Consider the following 25654-nt stretch of genomic DNA (forward strand, 5'->3'; position numbering starts at 1 on the left):
GAGGGAACATTCAGCAAGTTATATTGAACATCTCATAAGATGAAATTTGCCAAATATCTGCAACCTGTTCAGGAGGTGCCAAATGCATTTGAGAGCTGAGGGCCATAAACCTTATCCATCTCCTTCCATGTCAGGTAAGTTTTTAGTCTCTTAGTTTCACCAGAAATAGTTTGCTATGCCTTGTTTGACTCCGAGTAACGTGCAGATATGGTGTGCATTTTACTGGTCAACGGACAAGTGTCAATATGGCAACTCGCAGTAGCTTGAGTGATGTTGCTGCACAGTTATAAAATAAAGACCATCTTCGAGTGCAATAGAGTAGACACTTATTAGTACTTGTTATGGTTCAGTTCATGCACTGCCTGTAGATAGAATGAGCATGTTAGTAATTGACAAAAACAAGAAATCTGCTGTTAAGAACATAGAACTAAATATAGCAGGGAAACATTTCACATTCCATTCAACAAACATTTAAGATCTGCAATGGATAAGGAAAAAAAAAATTCTATTATAGAAAACAAAGAACAGCATGAACTGTATTAGTATCATAAACCATAAGCATTAAAATCTACACTGAGGAAAAAAAAACCTGCAACATTTTAACTTGACCAGCAAATTGATCGCTTCGTTGCTGATGCTGTAGAAATATTGTAGGTGTTCTTTTTTGCAATGTTTTCATTTCATAAGTCAGTCGACGTCACATTCATCTTCACGTGTATCGAGTCTTTCATGTAAAAAGCAGCTTTTGTTGTGATCACTATTTCTTTCCGCAAGCTGCTTTGAAGGTGTTCCAATAAGGCAGGGTTTTGTCGTCCAGAAACTCATCATATAACGTCCTCTTATATATCACATCTTTGATGTCATTGTCTCAAAGCCAAATTTCTCTTCTGATCCACCATCATCCTAGCAAGCAGCTTCATGAACAGCCTCTTCCACTTTTGATCAGTATTCCGTAACTGTATAATAGGCAACAGTGTTCTTCATGCCACATCATTATTCTTTGACATGCTGCCATTCAATTCTCACATGTCCCATTAATGCTGTGTGTTCAGTTTTTGATGGTTTAACCTATAACTTGCAAATGATTGGTTGGTATTGCCTTGCGACTGCTTCATATGGTATGACTGCATCTGGGATGCCCCTGAGATCTCAATGCCATACGAGTCAATTTAGTCAATTTGCATTGCCTTTATACCATTGCAGTACACTATTAGATGTGAACCATGCAGTGAACCAGGTATTGGTGATGACCAGACTGTGTATTTCTATGCAAATGATGATTTTCTGACCACTGTCATTCTTCTTGCCATATTCATGTAGATCGAGGGCTGCATGATCTTTCTTCCTTCATACAAGTTTTCCATGGAGATCACTGGGGATAATGAGCTAGTCATTTGGAAAATATCTGGTAGGATTTCATGGAATATTGGAATTCCAAATAAAAATTTTGTGTGGCTATTTCTAGCCGGGTGCAGCCCTCATAACGCAGACCCTCCAATGAGGGTGTGCGGCATCTGCCATGTGTGAACCGAAGGCCAGTACGCTGACCATTCAGCCAATGAGTCGAACGGAATTCTACATGATAAGACATATGAAAAATTTACCACTGTATGAAGGTTAACCATCATCCATTGAAGAAGACTGTCTCTGATGATAATGATGTTCATAAGCTCACTTAGACTACTATTGCCCCAAACAGTTGTTCTTTAAAGTGCACGTAAATTTAGTGAAGAGAGTCGCTCACATTTAAGCAATCTTAAAATTCAATTAACTGTGCCAAAATTCAACTTCATAATCCTGATTACAAGAAATAACACTATCCGTTTCACCAGAAAAGCAGAGCTAAATCATGTCTGTATAGACCATGAAGGCCTTTGAAGGATTGACATTAATTAATTTGAGAGGAGTGGAAGGTAAAGGCTTCCACTATTCGTAAGTTCGGCACTGATTGAGTAAGGAAGGGTTAGCTGTATGTCCAGTCACTTTTGCCCCTAGGAATTCATTTGGTGCTCATTTCTCTTGTAAGCATAGTGAACGTCAGGGTAATATGCTTCTCCAGAATTAAAAGTTTCTAAATTTTTCAACTTGCTAGCAATGAATTGAGCCCACACCCTTCTGAGTAAGCTGAACAAGCCTTTACTGTCTTGGCTAAGCAGCCCTCCCTGCATTCGGTCAGAAGATTTCTTTAATTGTTTTTAGTCAGGAAATGCATACTGTCCGACAATTCTCACAGTTGTCTGCCTGAATGTGTTGGTGATGTACTACCACTTGAAGATTAGCTCCTTCTGTGGATCTGTGGAAGTGTGTCACATTCTGGATCCCAAGATTGTTAGTTCAAACACGCTAAAGGTAGTCAGACCTTTGAAGGGCAGAAATAAGTTCATTCGGTACTTCGTGTTGTACGAACTTGACACATAAAAGATCTCTAATGACACATTCAGTGCTCACCTAACAAAATGAATTAAATCTTAGCAAGAGTTCACCCACTATAGCTCTGGTTTCTCAGTCATCTGGTAGAGTAAAACAAAATGTTGAAAGTGGTATGCAGGCAGCCTAAACAGTATCAGATCAAAATGCCTGCCCACAGTAGCTGAGGTTTATATGACTATAATTATGACTATCATTTACTTGGATATTTTCATACTACATCTACCACTTGTACACTGCAGACATGCCATGCACTCTCCAACATCAGTCTGCCTATACTGATGACCTTGCAATAGTTAGCCAGTAACCTTGTGATAAATAAATAAATAAATAAATAAATAAATAAATAAATAAATAAATAAATAAATAAATAAATAAATAAATAAATAAATAAATAAATAAATAAATAAATAAATAAATAAATAAATAAATAAATAAATAAATAAATAAATAAATAAATAAATAAATGAATGAATGAATGATGATGATGATGATGATAATAATAATAATAATAACAACAATAATAATGAGGATGAGGATGTTACTGATTTCATGTCCCAATAACTAATATTATGGTTTTCAGAGATGCAGAGGTCCCGGAATTTTTTCCTGCAGAAGTTCTTTTACAAGCTGACGTATTTGAGCACCTTCAAATACTACCAGACTTTTAGAGTCTTTTACTCTTAAATGAGATGAGTAGAGTATTATTTTTTATTGCATAAGCTATTCAGACTCATAACAGAGGACAAAGTGACATTACAATTTATTATACTGCACTTATGCCTTTGCTGGCGAGATGTAGTGTTTACAGTGCACTATGTCTTCTGGTATGGGCTATATCAAATTTGTTACTTTCATTGACCTGTCTCACCTTGGCTTTGACAATATGAAAGTGACAGGTATGAGTGATGCTAGTAATACCATTGCTTATGCAGCCAGTCCCTGTTATGAATGGTATGAAGATATCACTCATAGGGTCGGTTGGTGCATGCATTTCAGTGGGCTTGGCCGACTGATATTTAATAGCAGCGGCTGGCTCGGTGAGGAAAGCAACGGGAAACTACCTCACTCCTCATTTCCCTAGTACGCCTCTTCAGTGATGCCTAGGCTATTTATGACAGCTGTTGGCGGAGCTGCAGAGGATCAAACCAGCCTTCGGGCTGAATACCCAACATACATACTGCACTTTTCAAATTACGCTATTTTCCTTAATAAATGAAGGAGGGTCTCAAAAGTAAAAAATAATAATTCAAGAACTGATTTGCAAATTTGTTGGATATTATACTTGGTCATCATAAAGGCTTTTAGAGTTTATACTTTTAAGAGAGAATTTTCTACTGTCCAAATTCTGTTTACTTGGGAGAACAGCCTTCCTACAGATGCATTTGTACTAATAAGGAAACGATGTACTGTATTACTGATGAAAGTGGACGATGCCCTTAAGATGAACAAAGATCCACGATTTAACAACACCTACAGGATTATCCAAGCTATTCAACAGGTTTATTTTTTCTGGTGTTACATATTTTGTTAAGCATAAAAATTCATAAAATATTTCAATATCCGTATCCATATTGAAGAACCCTTCCCTGGCTATAAATTCAAAACCCATTTCAACCTCAGACCACATACAAACATGCTCCAATGAAGCCAATTGGAAAATCTGTTATTCCTTGAATTGTTTAAACCACAGGCAAACACAGTATTCATAGAATGTCACATTAGTTTCCTCTACACTTCGTTTTCTAATTAAGCTGCCTCCTCCTCCTTCTAGTGAACTTAAGAGCACTCCCATTTTACTAGGAATAAACCAGATGTGATTCTCTTTCAGGAAGATTTCTTCTCAGGTCACTCAATGCATCCATCAATTCAATTGTTGATGTTCTGTCACCCTCCACCTTCAATACAACATTATGAAATGTGGAGGCTTGTGTATAAATGTAGTCTAAGTTCAGAAAGACTGAACTGTAACACTCAAAATTTCTAGGATCAAACTTGCCAAGTTGGGCTCAAAAGGCCAGCGCTCTACCGTCTGAGCTACTCAGTCCAGCTAACCTACAAACAGATCTTTTATTTTTTATGATTTGCTTTGCATCACACTGACACAGACAGGTCTTATGGCAATAATGGGATAGGAAAGGGCTAGGAGTGGGAAGGATGCGACCATGACCATAATCTAAATGCAAACTGATAGCTATGTGACCCCAACCATGCGGCCATTTGCTCGGTACCTAAAACCAACCTAGAGACATTAGTATTTTAGAAAGTGGTGTTTAAGGTCAAGCACTAGCAAAAACAGAACAACAGAAACCTGTTTCCTTCATCTCAATAACAGACAGGCTCATGAAAACCTACATGTTTCACCCAATGGTATCCTGCTACTTCACAACCGTAATCCTAAATATCTTCATGTTACTCTTGATTGAACATTATCCTTTAAGAAATGTCCGAACGAATAGTATTGCTAGGAACAAGGAATATCATCCTCTACAAACTTGCTGGATCATCATGGGGAGCTTCTGCATCCACTCTGCATTCATCAGCATTGGAATTAGTACATTCTACATCTGAGTATTGCTCTGCAATTTTGCTGAACAACCCTCATGTCAAGAAGATTGATACAATGCTAAGAAAACTATGCAAATCATCACTTCTTCTTCTACCGCTTTTCCCACACCCTGATGGGGCCGTGGGTGTGACTTGTGTCATATATGTGGACTTGGCCCTGCTTTACTGTCAGATGTCATGCTGATGCCAACTCTATGTGGAGGGATGTATTCGTTATTACTAGGCTGACCAGATTTATTTTTGGTTAAAAGAGGACCTTACTCATATAACTGAAATATGCTTCAGTTCTTTTTTTTTTTGCACCGGCAAATTTAAAAATAAAATACAATTACCGATGAAGTGCATTATTTTACTAGATAATTTATTCTGAAGAGAGGGCAAAATTACGTTAAACTGTATTATACATTTTAGATGATGCTAATAGTAAATTGGGGAACACTTCAAAATATCCAAGAACTCATTTGAAGTTTGGTGGAAATTACACTTTCTCACTACAGGCACGTTATTCATTGGTGCTCGCTGAGCTCGGAGAATCTACGGGAGCAATTTTTACTGTAGTTAAAAATAGTGGTCACTGTTTCAGCGGGCTGTGACTTCACCAGAATACTGTTGGATGCTTCTATAAGCATAATATGTACTAGTTACGAGCATCAGTTGAGAGCCCTTCTTTCAAGATATTGACAACACAGCCATGTTCCTAAATAATATGAGGCTACGCCATCATTCTCTCTCAGCTGCAAAATGAGTGAGAAAGTACGTACGTGAGGACAGGAACGGAGTGTGTTCGAGTGGTAGGTTTGTTTGCATCATTCTTGTTATTATTTAGCATGTCTAATTCAAGTGTACAAAATTTAGACAACAAAGCCACAATGGATGATTTTATGGAAGACTCCGGTTCTGAAATTAAGGACGAGGACAACAATTATACAGCAAGTGAACACTATGATTCTGCCGCTTCAACCAAGTAAAGTTACACAATAAGCTAATTTCAAATTGGTGTGAAGGGTTTTGTGATATAGTTTTATACTGCAACCTAAAAATTTGAGTTGCTTCCCATGTACAGATGACAACCTGCATCAACTCATTGTGACCCTGTTATCATTACAAGTAATAAATCTCATTGTAGACCGTATTGGACGTCAGATTATAAACATTAAAAGAAGAATAATAATTTACACCACCTTTTCAATACTTATCTTTCCTCGTATTTAGGATATAAACATTACAACTGGTGTTCAAGTTGGGACATGTTTCGCTTAACTGTCGTAAGCATCATCAGCCGAAATAAATCCAGCCTAAAGTTAGGTCAGGGCCCCGAACCTAGTGTCTTTAAAATATATGGTACTAGATTTAGCCTATTTGATTTTCTATAATATAAATGTCGAATCTTAGGGTACCATATATTGTAAGGACACTGGGTTCGGAGCCCTGACCTAACTTTAGGCTAAGATTTATTTCAGCTGATGATGCTTACGACAGTTAAGCGAAACATGTCCCAACTTACAACACCAGTTGTAATGTTTATATCCTAAATATGAGGAAAGATAAGTATTGGAAAGGTGGTGTAATTTATTATTCTTATTTTAATGTTTATAGCCTGTTGTCAAGCAACGAATGGTGGGAAAAGAAATTACTGTTTGTAAACAAGGATGCCCATGCCAATTGACCCATTACGTTAGAATCTGTATTAATATGGTTTGATGATGATGCTTGTTGTTTTAAGGGGCCTAACATCTAGGTCATCGGCCCCTGATGGTACGAAATGAGACGAAATGCAATGACAAAATAAAAATCCAAAATCCTCCACTGACCAGAATTCAAAGCGTGAGAACGAAAAATGAACAGATGGATATGAAGTTAAAACAATCAGTGGAGCCGACCCGCAATGCCTCAGTCTCAGGAACTGACGGAGAACAATAGTAATACTGACTGATGCTTGCAAGCTAAAGGGGTCCAAACAATAGGTTATCGGCCTCTCAAGATGGTACTTATCGCTTGAAAATAGAACCATGGTATTTGACATAGTGCGGTATTAATCAAAAGAACTGTAGACTCGCGGTATTCCACACATGGTACTACTCATAGGTAATGAAATTCACACAGGTAATACAGACCTATGTGGTTTCACACATAGCGGCGCAATTTACAGACAACGCAAACCTATGGTTTTCATCACGTGTGTACTAACCACAGGGACTTGTACTATCCCGTGGTGTTCCTTATACAGTGGGTACTAATCATAGGCAAGCCAGAACCCTGGTGTCGCTCATATAGTGCTACTAATCACAGGTACCGTAAAAGCCTGACCGCACGGTGCTCCTGATTGCTACTAATCACAAACCTATTTGGTACCTAACGTAGTAATACGCTCAAGTAATAGTGACCCATGGTGTTCCCCGCGTGGTGGTACTAATCACAAGTAGTTTCATGGTTCTAATCCAATCATCCCTTGGTCGCCCCTTTTAGTCACCTCTTACGACAGGCAGGGGATACCATGGATATATTCTTCGTCTGCGTCCCCCACCCACAGGGGGTTGTGTGTTTGGTCCGCGAGAGGTATTTTATTTCCCTCAAGTCCGCCAGCAAGCTGGTTAGGACCCCCCTATCCGCCACCTGGGACGCGCCACGTGGGAGTATCACCTCTGCCCCTGCTACGCTAGCGTAGTAGGTTCATGGTTAGTATGGTTTAGTAGATGTGTCATCAATATTTGTTAAATTTCAAAATATTAACCTAACTGGCACTCACAACTAGATCAGAATTTGCTTTCGTTTGTAGAACTTCATAAATTTATATTTAAAATTGCTGCACTATTATAATAAAACTCATTTTTGTGTACAGAAAAGTGTTATATACCTAAATATTACAAAAGTTATTACAACAATTATTTCTTTCCCTAGCATTGAAAAAAATTCAAAAACCATTAAAAATCCTGTGATTTCTGGCGGGTAACTCATTCAAATGTGGCTGTCTCCAACGTGTTAACAGAGGATAAAGTGATATTACAATTTATTATACTTTTCTTCAAATGATGTTATTTTCCTTAATAAACAGGGGAAACAGGTTTTTTTAAAAAAATATACGAGGGCAGATTGGAAAGTAACGCACAATCATTTTTTTCTCAAAATGTTTAATATGTACCAAAACCAAACAAATCACTAATGAACTTACATCTTTGACCTACTTTTCTACATAGTCACCAAGTTTTTCCAACACATTTCTCCCATCATTGTACGAGTTTCAATATGCCCTGTTTGTAGAAGTCCGTTTGGTTGGAGTATAGCCATCTGTGGACTGCTGATTTTCACTTCTGCATATGTCGCCGGCCAGGAATTTCTTCATGGGACCAACCAGATGAAAGTCTGACGGTGCCAGGTCTGGACTGTATGGTGGATACTGGAGCACTTCCTACCTATATTTGGCGAGTTTCTCACGAACAGGAGCAGCAACATGGGGACAGACATTGTCATGAAGTTTGACACTGTCAGCATTAATGTTGCGGCGTTTGTCACCAAGGGCACGACGCAACTTAACCAAAGTTTTCATGTAGGCTGCAGCATTCACAGTGGTCCCATATTCAGCAAAATCCACCAATAACAAACCAAACATGTCCCAGAACACGGTCACAAGCACTTTTCTAGCGGACTGAGTCATTTTGAATTTTTTCGTGCTGCGGAACCAGCATGTTTCCACTTCATAGAGGCCTGTTTGGTTTCGGGTATGTAGTGGCACACACACGACTCATCACCAGTGACGATTCCTTTCAGAAAGTCATTCCTTCTGCGGCGCAACGTGTTAAGTGATCCATGCACGTCATAATTCGCTGGCCCTCGTAGTTGTCTGTCAGATTTTTAGGTACCCAGCGAGCACTAACTTTATGGAATTTCAACGTGTCATGAACAATGTCATACAACGCACCATAGGAAATGTTTAACGTCTGTGATAAAGTTCGCGGGTGCACACGCAGGTCATTCAAAATTGCTGCCTCAATGGCGCGGACATTCTGCGGAGTTGAAACTGTTACCAGTCGCCCGGAGCGTGGCGAATCACTAAGGTTCACACGGCCCAATTGGAAGAATGCACACCCCTGGAGACATTGCTATGGTCCAGACAGTCGTCCCCATACACGCCACGCATGTCCCTGTGAATTTCACTCGGTATATGCCCTTTGGCCCACAAATGTCTAACTACACTATGCTGCTCTTCACACATGGACGACAATAACATGCACGTCATATTTGTTTCATAGTTCAGGCTTCTATTGCTAGAGATGCACCCTCTGTAGCGCAAACTTCAAACTACATTATCATGAAATTTCAACATTCCAGCTGCAATACTAGGGGAGAAAAAACCATTATTGTGTGTTACTTTCCGATCTGCCCTCGTATATCGAAAGCTCAATGCAAAGTTGCTGGAAATTATACCTGGTCAAAATAAAGGCTTTTTAGAGTTTATACTGTACCCAACCGCCTGTCCTAAAGGGGGCTTGGCAATGCTCATCAGGAGCGTCTGGAATGGGTCTCGCAAACTAGATATCTAAAACTTAAATATAATGACAGGGATCTGAGAACATAACTATATGAGAGCTATGAGAGCTATTCGACGTAAGTGGTATGAACAAATTTATTAGATTAACAGGTTCTGTGTGGGTTTGGGTCACCATGCACCCCAAAACAAATTACTCTTATCCGTCGGTGCGAACTTCCCAAAATTGCGAAGTAAGTAACTACGTCCTAGTTACAAATTTCCATTAACTAATGGCAACATAGTGTTCCAATTGAAGTAAAGGATCGAGGCAAACTGCTAGTTTTGATCGGCCCACCAGTGACCCGAAGGAAGTTTCTTTCATCTTCCATTCATATCGCTTCGGGTCACCCCGAGTCCCGATTGTTGTCTGACCTATATTTTTAAGCGGGAATCACTTAGCGCGGTTACGGTGAATGAAGCCAAGTGTTGCTGCCCGCAGATGGTAGATTGTTGTTTAAGGAGTACCACCCTTCTGATATCTGCTTTCTACATTGCTCTTAGGTAAGCGAATAGAGGTTATTGGAGTAGTTATTGACATATTTATTATCTTCCATAGATAATATTTCCAAGAAAATTCACGTCCTTTTTTGGGCATGGAGCCTTCACATTCTGACACACCGGTGGCACGGAAAAGAAAGAGGGTTAGGACAGCACTGGATCCCGGACAAATTGTTCATTATTTGGAACAAAGTGATGACAGTGACAGTGATTTCTCTCCTGTATCTGATGATGACCCTACGTACAACCTTCTGACACAGACAGTGACTCTGAAGCATGTGGGTCAGCTATTTATGGGGACGAAACGCTAAGTGATAACTCTCCAAGTCAGATTGTTCGTAATGGCGATGTAAGTAGTGACGATGTGCCAAGGTGGGGTCCAGTAGGGGGACATGACATTGGCATACCCATTTTCTGTGATGACACAGAAGTGAACATTGTGACTAATTTTGATAGCCCTTCTGATATTTATAACATGTTTGTAACACAGCAAATTATGCAGACTATGGTAAGTGAAACAAACAGACTTGCTGCACAAAAGTTAGAAAAGTGTCCACTAAAGAAAGGGAGACGGTTATCCAAATGGACTGATACCACTGAGGAAGAAATGGCCAAGTTTTTGGGGATATTACTTGTTACGGGATTAAATTATGTCCCTGTACTGGCACTTTATTGGTCGAAGAACCCTTTATATGAGAATAAGGTAATAAAAGCCACTATGACTCGTGATCGCTTCTTAGATTTGCTCTCCTGTTGGCATTTGTGTGATAATGAAGCCCCTAGGGAGAGAAATGAAAGAGTGTATAAAGTGAGACCTCTAGTAGACCAACTTCAGGAATATTTTCAGAATGCCTTAACCCCTGAGAAAAATGTTGTAATAGACGGGTATATGGTGCCGTGGAGGGAAAGATTGCTTTTCAGGCAATATATTCCGAACAAATCACATAAGTATGGAATTCAACTATACAAAGTGTGCACTGAAGATGGGTATACATTTGCAGTAAGAGTTTATCAAGGGAAAGATGATGAGCTGCAAGGGACAGGTCACTCTGAAGCGGTCGTCATGAACATGTGTGAGCCATTGATGGGAAATGTTGCATCTTGTTCGCTGACAATTTTTATACAAGTGTTCAATTGGCACAGAATCAATTGGACAAGCAAACACTTCTCTGTGGAACAATTCGACCTAATAAGAGCGGTCCCCCCACAGATGTGGTTAATAAGTGTCTTCAAAGGGGAGAAATTTGTGGAGCAGAGAATGAAAAGGGGGTCAAGATAATTAACTGGATGGACAAGAGGAGAGTTTTGATGATATCCACTGTACCAGATCATGGTGATATTCTGGAAGACAACGGAAAAACGAACAGGAAAGGAGATCCAATTTTGAAGCCAAAATCTGTGTTGCACTACAATAAGATCAAAAAGGGTGTTGATCGTGGTGATCAAATGTTGTCATATTACACCCCATTTAGAAAGGGTGTAAAATGGTGGAGGAAAGTTACCATTGAACTTCTCCTGGGTACTGCAGTTGTAAATGCCTGGATCCTACAATGCTAGCGCAGTTCTGGGAAAAAAAAATCTTTTTGTCATTTTAAGGAATCTCTTGCTTCTCTCTATGTCGGTACAGCACTGCTACATCTTGTACACCTCCAACAAGGAACAGGGCGCACACACTGGGTAAACTGGAAGGACCAGCCAGAAAAATGTGGCGACACTGCACAGTGTGCTACAAGAAGATATTTGCACAGCATGGTAAGAAAACTGCCAACAACAAAACAAAGAAGGTGGTGACATTCTGTGCAGTGTCCAGGAGCACCAAAAATGTGTATCGAGTGCTTCAATGAAACTCACGTGAACAAGTGCCAGTGAACGTGTAAAACGCAATGGTGAGTGTTTGTGTTATATCTCATCGGGAAATCAGTACTTAATTTTACTTGATGACTTTTCTGAAGAGTACTGGCAAATGATGTTATATTTTTGTTCCATTTTTACTGTAAATAGCTGGGATTGTTTTCGTGTCTAGTAAATATTGTTCTGAATTTATATCCTTTCTCTTTTGTGATATTACTTTTTTTTACTAAGCATAATATGAAAATAATCAACATAGGCCTCTCATATTCCCATAAAAACAGATCAATGAACGAGAATCTAACAATTATTTCTGGGGTCATTTCTGTTTCACGCAATTGTTGAATCGGAACACTGTCACACAGGTAAATACACTGGAATGTCTCCTCAACAATAATGCACACAACAAGTGCACATGCATTATTTAGGATTTCATACTAGGGAGTAAACAAAGTCAAATTCGTCAGGTCACCGGTGACTCGAACCGATAATAACTAAAGGCAGCATCGGGTCACCGGTGGGCCGATACGACGTAACATTAAGTCATCGAAATTCACTGCCGCAGGGAATGTGTTAAAACATAGATATGCTAGACCGGAGTCCATAGTTTAAAAAAAACACCTTGCAATACAACAATATCATAGATCAAAATCAAAAATCAAATCAAAATCTCTTTATCTGCAAATGAGGTGTCTACCACGGTGGCAAATGGTACACTAAAATACATTATTGTCAAGCACTAAATATTAAATTAACAAGAAGAAAATTTTCCTATAATACAATATTATACAATTTACGCTAACTATTTTTTCTATTAAACACACAGCTCATCCTTAATAAATTTATATTGTTTACAAAATTCTACTTATAATATCTCCTGTACTACTTACAAATATAGTCAACTGATATACAGTATGTGGAATTACTTCAAAAGATACTATACAACTGGTATAAGATTAAAATTTACATTGCATTTTATTTATTTATTATTGTTTCTTTACCCATTCTGGAACCTAAGTAGCATAACGACCTGCTGCGTCTTAACCAGAGCCCATTTTGCCACCACTTTTCAGAGTTCCTGAAGGGCCTTCACAGCTACCGTAGCAGTCCCAGGGCCCCTGAAGTCCCCACAGTACTTCACTCCTACAGGCAGTCCTCTACTTTGGCTGCCAGGGGATGGAATTAATTTATTCACACACATTTTTTATTTACATTAACCTGCACTGGTCGAATGCCCTCTAACATTTCATTTATTTTCTCTATTCCTGTTTATTCTCTTCTTGAATATCTGTATAGATTTTGGAAAAGGATCAAACAATACCCCTGGTAAACTGTTCCACTCCTTCACACCCTTCCCAATGAACGAAAATTGACCCCAATCGCTTCTGCTAAAATTCCTTCTAATTTTATATTTGTGGTCAGTCCTGCCGATATAATTATTTTCCAACTGAAGCCTCTCACGGATATCTCCCCATGCTTCTTCTCCTGTATAGGCTCTATATAATCCTATAAATCTAGTTTTCTCCATTCTCTTACTTAAATTTTCCCACCCAAGTTCCTTTAACATTTTTGATACACTACTCTTTCTCCTGAAATCCCCTGTTACAAATCTTGCTGCTTTCCTCTGCACACTATCTATTTCTTTTATTAGGTATTCTTGGTGAGGATCCCAAACACTGTTTGCATATTCCAATAATGGACGAACCATACTTAAGTAACTTTTTTCTTTTAATTCTTTTCTTTTTTTTTGCTAGGGGCTTTACGTCGCACCGACACAGATAGGTCTTATGGCGACGATGGGATAGGAAAGGCCTAGGAGTTGGAAGGAAGCGGCCGTGGCCTCAATTAAGGTACAGCCCCAGCATTTGCTGGTGTGAAAATGGGAAACCACGGAAAACCATCTTCAGGGCTGCCGATAGTGGGATTCGAACCTACTATCTCCCGGATGCAAGCTCACAGCCGCGCGCCTCTACGCGCACGGCCAACTCGCCCGGTCTTTTAATTCTTTGTTGCATCCTTTAAGTAGCCTCATTATGACATGTAACGATCTGTATGCTTTCCCAACAATGTCATCCACATGACCCTTCCAGTTCAAATTACTTTCAAATTTCACTCCTAAGTATTTGCACTTGCCATCTTTTGGGATAACTACCTCATCCAAAGTGTATTCAAATTCAGTTTTAAAGCTCCTGATTGTAAATGTTGTAACAGTTGTTTTGCCTCCATTAACCTTCATATTATTCTCTTCAACCCATTGTTGGATACTTTCAAGGTCCCTTTGTAATGCTGAACAATCCTCAATGTTATTTATTTCCCTATAAACAATTATGTCATCTGCATACAATCTTATTTTTGATGTTATATTATTCACTAAATCATTTACGTATATTAAGAAAAGTAACAGACCGATTATATTACCCTGCGCAATTCCCTTACAAACTTTCTCTTCCTGCGATACATTATTTCCTACTTTGACTTTCTGAACCCTTGAATTTAGAAAAGTTTTTACCCAACGTGTAACCCTTACGTCCAATCCTATTCCCTCCAATTTTTTTAATAATATTCCATATTCCATTCTATCAAAGGCTGAATCCAACTGATCTGATATGTCCTGCTGAAATCCCACCAGTTGTGCCTCACAACATAATTTCTTTCTAAATCCATACTGGCTCATCATGAACCAATTTTTATCATCACATATCCCTCTGATGTACTTTGCTATTAAACTCTCCAGTATTTTACAAACTATACTGGTCAGGCTGATTGGTCTGTAGTTCTCTGGTTTCCTTTTATCACCCTTTCCTTTATAAATTGGTATTATTGTAGATTCCTTCCATTCCTTTGGTATTACACTATTATTTATGACATAGTCAAAGAGAAATTTTAAATAAAGCACTATGTACCACCCCATTGTCTTTAACACCTCCCCAGTAATTTGATCACTTCCTGCTGCTTTTCCTTGCTGAAGCAGTTGGATTTCTCTGAAAATATCTTCATTTGTGAATGAGAAGCTTCTTGTTTCCCTCTGTGTCTCTCCCTCTCTATCTTCTGTTTCGGTTTCCAACTCCTGACAATCATCTACTGAATCTCTGAATTCCCTACTAAATAGGTTTGCTTTCTCAGTATCTGTTAAATAGTGTTCACCCCCTTCTCCCACCATTGGATTCCTTTTCCTTTTTGATTCCAGATATATGAATAGAGCTTTTCCATTTCCCTTTGTGGTCATTACCCTCTTGAAGTATGCCATTCATATAATTCTCTTTTGCTTCCTTTTTCACTCTATTCAGTTCCCTCATTAGCTGTTTTCTAGTTTCTCTACTCTCCCTACCCTCTTTGATTTTCCTGTTTACTATTACATTTCCTTTTTAATTTTCTTATTTCCCTTGTATAATAAACAGGGTCTGAGGTCATTTTACCCTTCTTAACAGGTACAAATCTCTTCTCTCCTTCAAAATGATTCCTTTAAATTTAGCCCAAAGTGTATCCACATTACTCCCTTCACTTATCCAACTGAATTGTGATTTAAGGTACCGGTAAGTCCCAAATTCATCAACTTTAGTTTTTCTGTACAATTTCTTGTCTTGTGTAACCCTCTTATTAAGCCTTTTTGGTACCAGTCCTACATCCATTATTACAGCCTTATGGTCACCTATTCCTTCAATTACCTCAGTTTTATCAACAATTTCACATGGTTTAACCAAGAATACATCTAGTAAGTTATTGAGACGAGTCGGTTCTTGTACTACCTGTGTAAATCCTCCCTCCCAAATTAAATTATTTGCCAGTTTCTGTTCATGGGCTTCACTTGCAGCTCCATCCCATTCAACTTCAGGCAAGTTTAGATCTCCCCCAATTATTACCATATCATTATTATTGTTTTTATGAGTATAATCTATTATTTTCTCAAATATTTCCATGTCTCTTTCCTCTCTTCCAGGCCTGTATGTTCCTATAATTCCCACCTCCTTCATATTATGACAAACTACTTTTATCCCTAATATTTCATCCCTTTCATTGGTAAACCATTCATGTGAACAATAAGTTTCCTTCACCAGAATAAACACGCCCCCCCCCTCCCTTTTTTTCTCCTTGGTCTCCACGATAGACTGTGTACCCTTCTGGAAATACTTCTCTATTACCCACCCCTTCTCTCAACCACGATTCCACTCCTATCACCACATCAGTCTCATAAGATTCCATCAATGTACCGAATTTAAATTGTTTATTTACTACACTCTGACAGTTTACCAAGAGCAATCTCAGGCCCCCTTCCTCCCTAAAACTTGACTGTTGCAATTGGGTAACTTGAAATTCCTTACTTTTCTGAGTTTCATTTTCTAGTTGACCGAGCCAGCTTGAAGTACCGCTGGCTCTTTCTACTAGTTTTCCTGGTCAGTATTATAACTCAAGGGAGTTGCCTTTTTTACAGTACATATCTTAAGATTAATAAAATCTAGAACAATATTTTTTTTTTGCTATTTGCTTTACGTCGCACCGACACAGATAGGTCTTATGGCGACGATTGGATAGAAAAGGCCTAGGAATGGGAAGGACGCGGCCGTGGCCTTAATTAAGGTACAGCCCCAGTATTTGCCTGGTGTGAAAATGGGAAACCACGGAAAACCATCTTCAGGGCTGCCGACAGTAGGGCTCGAACCCACTATCTCCCGATTACTGGATACTGGCCGCACTTAAGCAACTGCAGCTATCGAGCTCGGTCTAGAACAATATTTGGTATCTTTCGTTTACCTGAATTGTTTAGATGAAGGCCATGCTTTGTGTAAGAGTGTCTCTCGAAACTGCTGCTATCAATTACCTGTGTATTACGAAAATGTTTACAAATTTTAACCATATCTGTATTAACTTTGTCCACTTCAATGTTCACACACAAATCTCTAATCAAAATCATGCCTGTGGGGCACGTTCACTACAAAGATGTTAGTGTGAGTCAGCTTACCTAGTGTACATTTAAGTTGAGAAATGACATTCCTAGCGTCGTTGTGAGCTACGTCATTCGTCCCGCCGATGATCACTACTGCATCACGACTTCCGAGATTTCTTGCTGCCTGTTCGGTGTTTTCCAATACCTTCTTGATTGGGGCTCCAGGATAGATGACGGCTGATGCTGCAATATCTTCATTGTTCATTTTCTCCGCAATTCCCCTCGCCTGGCTATCACCAAATATAAGAATGTTCGACACTTTCGCCGGTGCACTGTGTGGGATTTTAGGCCTAACTTTGCCGCTTCTCGTAACGGATTTTGCGCTATACGTTTGACTGCTTCCCATACGGATAAGTCCTTGGGTATCGCTTACTTCCCTCAGGGCTGAAAATCTATTTTTGGTGTCACTTACAAAGTTGTCCTTATTTAACTGTACACTTTTCCTCCTAGAATCTGAAGCAACTTGACACCACGCACTAGAATTCACGGAGCCACCTGTGTTCTGAGTGTTTATTGGTACCGGTACTTCCGATTCCAGTAAACATACCTTCTCCTTTAAAATCTCATTCTCCGCTTTTAATGCTTGTAAATCCTGTTGCAATAAAGTGAGATTTTTTTTTTTCTAGTGGCTTTACGTCGCACCGACACAGATAGGTCTTATGGCGACGATGGGATAGGAAAGGCCTAGGAATTGGAAGGAAGCGGCCGTGGCCTTAATTAAGGTACAGCCCCAGCATTTGCCAGGTGTGAAAATGGGAAACCACGGAAAACCATTTTCAGGGCTGCCGATAGTGGGATTCGAACCTACTATCTCCCGGATGCAAGCTCACAGCCGCGCGCCTCTACGCGCACGGCCAACTCGCCCGGTAAAGAGAGAATTATGAGTACATTATCATTACCTCCATCCTCCAAGGAATGAGACGCCCGCGATTCGTTGACCGTTGTAGGCCTAGGTTTGTTACCGCTATTCAAATTGCTCTCGCCACAGCTCACACAGATCCAAGTATCTTCATTTTTAGTGAAACCAGCACTACATATACACTCAAAATGGTACCAAATTAAATGCTTTTCACACTGGATACCATTCTTCACTCGCTTCTTATTTACACCACACTTATTCCCGATTATTTCGCAAGAGAACTGGGAGCTATCTTCACTTACATCCTTCGCTGATGCCATCCGACAGTGTCTCAAACCCGCATGAATTAAAAAATTATGTACTGTAAACTGAGAAAACAAAACACAATATAGCACGGAGATGTAACAACTAAATAAGCGGATCAATTACTGGCCAATGGACTTGTAACTGCTTATCTAACAATACAAAAAAAAAATAGCATAACATTTCACCTTCATCAATTAAATAAATCCCAACAAATCTAGGGCACATGAACACATAAAGTTAAATCACATGTTATGAGACAAGGGATTACCACCCCCATCCTGGCGAGTATCTTTCACTCACAAAATGTGCTAAGAAATAGTCCAATGCCCACTGTATGATATGGTTCAATACCTATAAATGTGATTTTTCTACTGTCCAAATTCTGTTTACTTGGAAAAACAGCCTATCTATAGATGCATTTGTACATGGCAAGGAAAGTATGTTCTGCATGACTGATGAAAGATGATGCCCGAAAGGTGGACCAAGATTTCTATCCACTGTTTATCCACACCTACAGGATCATCCAAACTATTCAACAGATTTATTTTTTCTCGTGTTAAGCAAAAAAATTCATAAAATATTTCGGTATCCTTTTTTATATCAAAGAGCCCTTGCCTGGCAATAAACTCAACACTATTTTCAACCTCAGACCACACAGGAACATGCATCAATGAAGACCACTGAAAAATCTCTTAGTCCTTGAAGTGTTTAAACCACAGCTCAACACACTTTTCATAGAATGCTACATCAGTTTCTTCTACACTTTGTTTTCTAACTAGGCGCCTTCTTCCAGTGAAGTTACGGGCACACTCACTTTCCTAGGAATAAACTGGAAGTGATTTTCTTTCAATATTTCTTCTTAAAACACTCACTGCATCCATCACTACAATTGCTGATGTTCTGTCACCCTCCATCTTCAATACAACATTATGAAACTTGAAAGCTTGTGTAGTCATAGTTCAGAGACAAAATTCTCGAAAAAAAAAAAAAAAAAAAAATTCTCAGTAACAAAGGGCACATTTCTTTGACTGAGAATGTAGAATTTTAGGCCTAAATATATGTCCCAAGTTCTGTTCAACGTCCACAAATGTACAGAATTCTTCCTCCTTCACTGTATATCGGGTGATTGTCTTGCGCTTACTAATTTTGTTTTATGCAGCCTAACTAACCAGAGGTTTTATATATGTCATGAAAATATCAGCCTTTCTTGTATGCAGAGCAACAAAATAGACATCTTTGTATTTGCAAGTGATAAAAATCATTGCTATCCGTATTGAAGATACTGAATGTAGGATGCTAAAAGGTTAGTTTTTTCCACCTATTCAATACATATAAATTTTATAAATTAGGAATATATTATTGATTCCACTTGAGACATGTTTCGCCCTTCATTGAGGGCATCATCAGTCAAAATATCACCTCAAGGTAAAAAATCAGGTAACTGGTTAGTAGTTGACATGTACAAATTAATACATATTATTAATACAATCACAAAAATTAAGTATGGGAAATAGTTGTACAAAAGTGATGGTTGAACATATCGGTTTATAGATGAAAAGTCGGCACCAATGCCTAAAATTAACATAGTAGAGTTCGGCAGTGGTGCTCTGGAGAAACAGTTGACGCAATCATAGGAAAATAAAAAGTTAAAAAATATTTACATTAAAACAATTAAGGGAGAAAAGGTGTAGTGTTCGGCGTCAATGTTTGTAACCAAAAATTAATGTCAAAGGTTGGTAACTATACAGTATTTACATTGTTCAATTGAACAGTTGAGATAAAGTTTTAAAAATATTTACATTATAACATTCAGTGTAAATGTTTGTAATAAAAACTAATGTCAATAGTTGGTAACTATATAGTAATTACATTATCTAATTGAATAGTTGAGAATTTACAAATATATACATAATTACACAAGAGCAGCTGGTGTGCAAGGATAAAAAATTTTTAGTACCAAGTGCGTCCTGATGTTTTAGAGGTTGGAAGAAGGAATTAGTATTGACATTTCAGAAATATGTAGAGCAGTTTATTTTAGTTAAAATCACCGGGGATAGGGAAATATTTCATAGGCAAATGAGGTTTTATAGGAATCAAGCTGGAAGTTTTTCAGTTGCAGTGCCGAGGTCGGTACGGAGACTGGTCAGTGTGGATGGAGATTCATGGGTATTCCGTGCGTTTGAACGGCAACAATGGTGACAGTTATTAGTGGGTAATTGCTAGTTATATGGGTAATTGCTAATTAGGAAAATGTTGCGGGTTGAAACTTTCGCTTATTCTTTTAGTTGACTTCTGTAGCATTTATGCTGAATGTTATAATGTAAATATTTTTAAAACTTTATCTCAACTGTTCAATTGAACAATGTAAATACTGTATAGTTACCAACCTTTGACATTAATTTTTGGTTACAAACATTGACGCCGAACACTACACCTTTTCTCCCTTAATTGTTTTAATGTAAACATTTTTTAACTTTTTATTTTCCTATGATTGCGTCAACTGTTTCTCCAGAGCACCACTGCCGAACTCTACTATGTTAATTTTAGGCATTGGTGCCGACTTTTCATCTATAAACCTATATGTTCAACCATCACTTTTGTACAACTATTTCCCATACTTAATTTTTGTGATTGTATTAATAATATGTATTAATTTGTACATGTCAACTACTAACCAGTTACCTGATTTTTTACCTTGAGGTGATATTTTGACTGATGATGCCCTCAATGAAGGGCGAAACATGTCTCAAGTGGAATCAATAATAAATTCCTAATTTATAAAATTTATATGTATTGAATAGGTGGAAAAAACTAACCTTTTAGCATCCTACATCTTTGTATTTACCGCCTAACTATAATAGGAAGATGTTATGCTGTAACATTATTAAACAACGGCAATCACGAATGTGTTCTCTAAACTATATGAAAATGAACCGTCTGCGAAACACGAAGCGGGCATTATAACCGTGTTAAAACTATTACAGGAGCTATAATCTGCATGCATTGTGTCGCAGTGCCTTATAGCGTAGTTGCTAAGGGCAAGAAACGGGCAGGTCTTGTGTGTGTGAGGTATGAGGTTCGAATCCAGGACAAAGATACATTTTAAAATTTCTGTTTTTGTAATTTTTATCTCAATGTACATGAAAAATCCTCTTTTATGCATATTTTCCATGAATGACAATGTATGTGGCCCTATGAAGTACCGACTAGACATCAGGGCTGGATAAATATCGAACAGAAAGTAGGGGGAACCAAACTATACTGATAATGTTTAGCCATGGCAGCAAATGCTCGAAACGATGAGCTGCTTGGTTTGTGCGCATCTGGGCCCGCTGCTGAATACATCTCTTAACACGCCAAAACATGGCTGCTGTTCTTGATCTCCAAGTTTCTGTGATGAGTTGCCGGAGGTTCTTGGGATTTTCTGGCGCTTCAGTGTGTCGTATTCACAAAGACGCACACACGAGATGCTGTCAATTGTGTACACTGTTTTATTTAACATTATATACACATTAATAGTTGCACATCAAATGAATTGCCATCTTGAACACAACTGACTGCCACATTAGCACGTCAACCAACTATGGAAAACTTGGTACCAACCCAACATAACCACTTCAACGGCAAAGCCACAACATGAGTTCACATACTTAACTCGACTAACATCTCTCACTAACAACTTGACTCAACAACCCAAGACCATCCTTTTATATACTTTGCCTGGCCAGGCTTCCAGAAAAGTATGACACAACGTGTTTTCTCGTATCTTCTTGAGTCTCCAATAACCTATATACAAATGAATAGAACATTCTGTAAAACTCGAGCGACAAAGGTGCGTTGTTCTAGACTCTTACCCTGTGTTGCACAACATTGTGTCAGATTTATACATCATATTTACAGGTAATAATAAATTATATACTATTTATTACGTGTTCTTAAATTAAATAAAGTTGTATTAATAAACATACAGCAGAAGTATCGTGACATAACTTCACATGCTCCGTTACACAAGACAGATCATACAACACACAAATAATAAATGATACGACCACAATTTATACCAAATAAAGTCCGTACTGACAACCTGTTGTCCGTACTGACAACCTGTTGTACATAACTACGTAGACAATAAGAAGAAGGAGAAGAAGAAGAATACCACCACCTACTAATCGAGCTTAATATTTTCACAATTTACCCATGGGTTTAGAGAATTGTTTCGAAGTTATACTAGTCCATTCTCTTTCCAAATATGTGTTTAATTTTATGAATGTATTGTTCTGTCCTTTTCTTTCAACTCCACCAAAACTGTTGTTTGTGTTACCACTACAGAAAGCAATAACCTTACTTGTAAGATCAATTTCAACCAGCACTACACTTAAGTATCTGAGTTTTCTCCTGCTGCAGCTGTAGATGCAACAGTTCCATTTCCACACCATTGTATGGTCAATAAAATTGATGATGATGATGATGATGATGATGATGATGATGATGATGATGATGCTTGTTGTTTAAAGAGGCCTAACATCTAGGTCGTTGGCCCCTAATGGTATGAGGTGAAACAAAATTTTAAAATGTATCCACTGACTAGAATTTAAAACAAACGATGATGAAAAATGATTATGAGTTTAATGTGAAACCATGGAAAACCATCTTCAGGGCTGTCGACAGTGGGGTTCGAACCCACTATCTCCCGAATACTGCCTGCAATTAACCCTTGAACGCCCAAATTTTTTTTTTTTGAAATGTTCAGTTTTTCTTAATAAACATTCTTAGGATAGGGTGTTATTCGAGGAATATCCTTTATTTTGAAGCAAACGTGTTTAGTTTCGGAAATATAGGGTGTTGCATATATGCAACACTAGGCGCTTAAGTAGTAGTCTGCAAAGTACCAACACATATGGTGTTTTCTTCAAGAAAATACTGAAAATAAGAGGACAGTGAGCGTGGAGAAGAAGATATAAGTCATTGCTGAGTTGATTATTTACTAAGATATAAAATAAAATAGTTTATATACAGTAAGACATTATTTACAGTACCTATTATATATACATATGGTAATCAAAATAAATATATTTATTGGAAAATGATATTGAAAACTGACAGGGTATTCAGAATTCTTCAGTTTACTGGTGTGATCATTTGCTGTGGGTTTCTCTGAAGACTCAGTGATCTGTATGTCCCTTTATGTGGAACGGAATGAAGCAACTTATGCAGAGCCCAACGTCACACTTTACACACCCTGTACGGACTATGCTAGAGCATTTCTTGTATGCACACCGTCTTCTTTTATTATCTGGGATATACATCACAAGGTGGTCTCGCCTGTCGTACCGTACAACTTCATGTACGCGACCTTCCCCCGTGTGCGAGAACGATTGGCGCCCCGCTCCCCTGGGCTCCGTGCCGTAGGATTTGACGTAGTACTGCGCCACTTCCCGCTTGAACTGAAGCTGTGTCATTTTAGGCCGTGACATGTTGCTGAGGTACCAAGCATTTTGCAGGCTGACGTCTGAAATCCAGGAAGAAATTGCCCACCACAATTTTTTGCTCCTAACTGCCACACAGAATCTGTTGACGCTCTGGTCCATGAGATCTGTTCCTCCCATACATGTATTATAAATTCCTAATAGTACAGGGCGTTCTAACATGATGACTTTCTTATCTGCCCTGGAAAACCTCTTGACCAGATAATATGCATCACAAAACTGGTATATGAGTTTGAATTGCATGTACAGCAACGAAAGGTTGTTACGTCAATAACAAACCCTTCAATAACAAATTGGTACATGAGGGCGTGATTTGACAACGGATCCACCTAGCGTTGCGAATATGCAATGCCGGGAATATGTCGATCTCACTCGCCCATGAGTTATTAATTGTAAAAGGAATCGTGCTACATTCAAACTCCGATGAATTTACTTCCTGGATTTCCTAAAAGAGGTTCATTATTTCTAAATCATAAAATTATATGGCGAATCTTACCTCTTACGGTATGCCACTGTGATAGCTGGAACACACGGCGAACTTCAAACATACACCTCGTCAACAATCAAGCGGTGACTATTGATTAACCGACCCGTAACAAAGCACAACACTTCCCTATACCGAATAAGCGAGCAATTTTCATTATTTTACTGGAAAACAACTTCATACAATGAAAGAAAAGAGCACCGGCACGCCGTTGCACATATGCAACGCTAGGCGTTCATGGGTTAAGCACCTACAGCTATCGAGCTTGGTATATTATTCAAATTAATATTAAAAACATAGTAAAACATACAAAAACAGACTAAAACAGAGTCAATAGGATAAAAATGTAGTAAACAATAATATAGACTAATAGGAAATACTACGTGTTTATAAATAAAATTGAACAAAAATGGGAAACAATTTCACAATGTCTGATTTAAACCATCTTGCAGCATAGTAAAGTAATATGCCTCTCCTAATTGCTGCTTTACTTCTTGCACACAAAAAGGTGCAAACACTTCTGTAACAATGGGCTCACATTTAGTATGTGCACATGAAAATCCAGATCAAAACACACTTAAATTAGTTTCAAAGAGCAGTAATTTACAGGGAAAACTTGATTTTCTTTAATCATATGGCAGGCCCAAACTCCTTCATATGCAGCAATTCCAATTAATCTTCCTTTCCTTACACACAACATTCCACACTACCGCCATTCCAATTACACGCAGGTTCATACAATATATGGTGCCAGTAGGAGCAAAAGATCCACATGGGTCGATGCCCCGAACAAATAGGTGGTGCAGTATTCTTAAGGAAACTGATCATCACTTTTGGAGAACTTGCACTTATTTCTTATTTCAGCAGATTTATGGCAAGTAGAATCTAAATGTTTTGTTATGCTGCTAGCACCATCATGTGCAACACTGAAAGTTCCCCTACATGCTTCACATGAGACATCACAGTCCAAATTTCTTTGTGATAAATGGATATTTTTTTCCTTGTAAGCCACAGTTAAAAGTAACTTTTCGTTTAGACATTGTACTTTCTTGTCTGAATATAACTGTTAAGATTTTCAGTCCGTCAAAGTACAAAATATAACACTTAGAACACTATAACCTACCTCGTCCGGCCCGTGGTGTACGGGGCAACGCGACCGCCTGTCACCCGGCGGTTCCAGGTTTGATTCCCAGCTGGGTCAGGGTTTTTTAATTATACTATCCCTGGCCTGGGGACTGGGTGTTTGTGATGTCCTTAATCTTCCTTTCCTCACACACAACATTCCACACTACCGCCATTCCAATTACACGGAGTTCATACAATATATGGTGCCAGTAGGAGCAAAAGATCCACATGGGTCGATGCCCCGAACAAATAGCATTAAAAAAAAAATACAACAAACGTCTAAAATAAGAACACATTCATAATAGAATGACATGTTTCATTCTACAAGAACATATTCAGATTCTATCAAATTACTTATAAACGTATATATTTATGTTAAATATTGTTTATGTTGGGTAAACTTGTCAGTGATTATGATTGAGTAATATTATGAACAAAAGTGACAAATTATATAAATGTTGAAGTCCATTATTGACACTTTAGTAAATCTGATAAAGTTTTCTATACTTAATGCTCTGGTTCCAGAAGTGTGTTCTCTCCAGTCCCTAAAGTCGTTGGCCTCGGTCGTGGCTTGCTGAGAGAGAGA

General features: G+C 38.4%; 1 protein-coding gene across 3 annotated transcripts in view; it reads right to left on the minus strand.

Moving 5' to 3' along the window:
* Nucleotides 1-25654, minus strand: part of LOC136864611 (ubiquitin carboxyl-terminal hydrolase 30) — a 413613-nt gene that overhangs the window by 239172 nt on the left and 148787 nt on the right. The window lies entirely within an intron of this gene.

The sequence above is a fragment of the Anabrus simplex genome, chromosome 2 (genome assembly GCF_040414725.1).
Source record: "Anabrus simplex isolate iqAnaSimp1 chromosome 2, ASM4041472v1, whole genome shotgun sequence".
Lineage (NCBI taxonomy): Eukaryota > Metazoa > Arthropoda > Insecta > Orthoptera > Tettigoniidae > Anabrus > Anabrus simplex.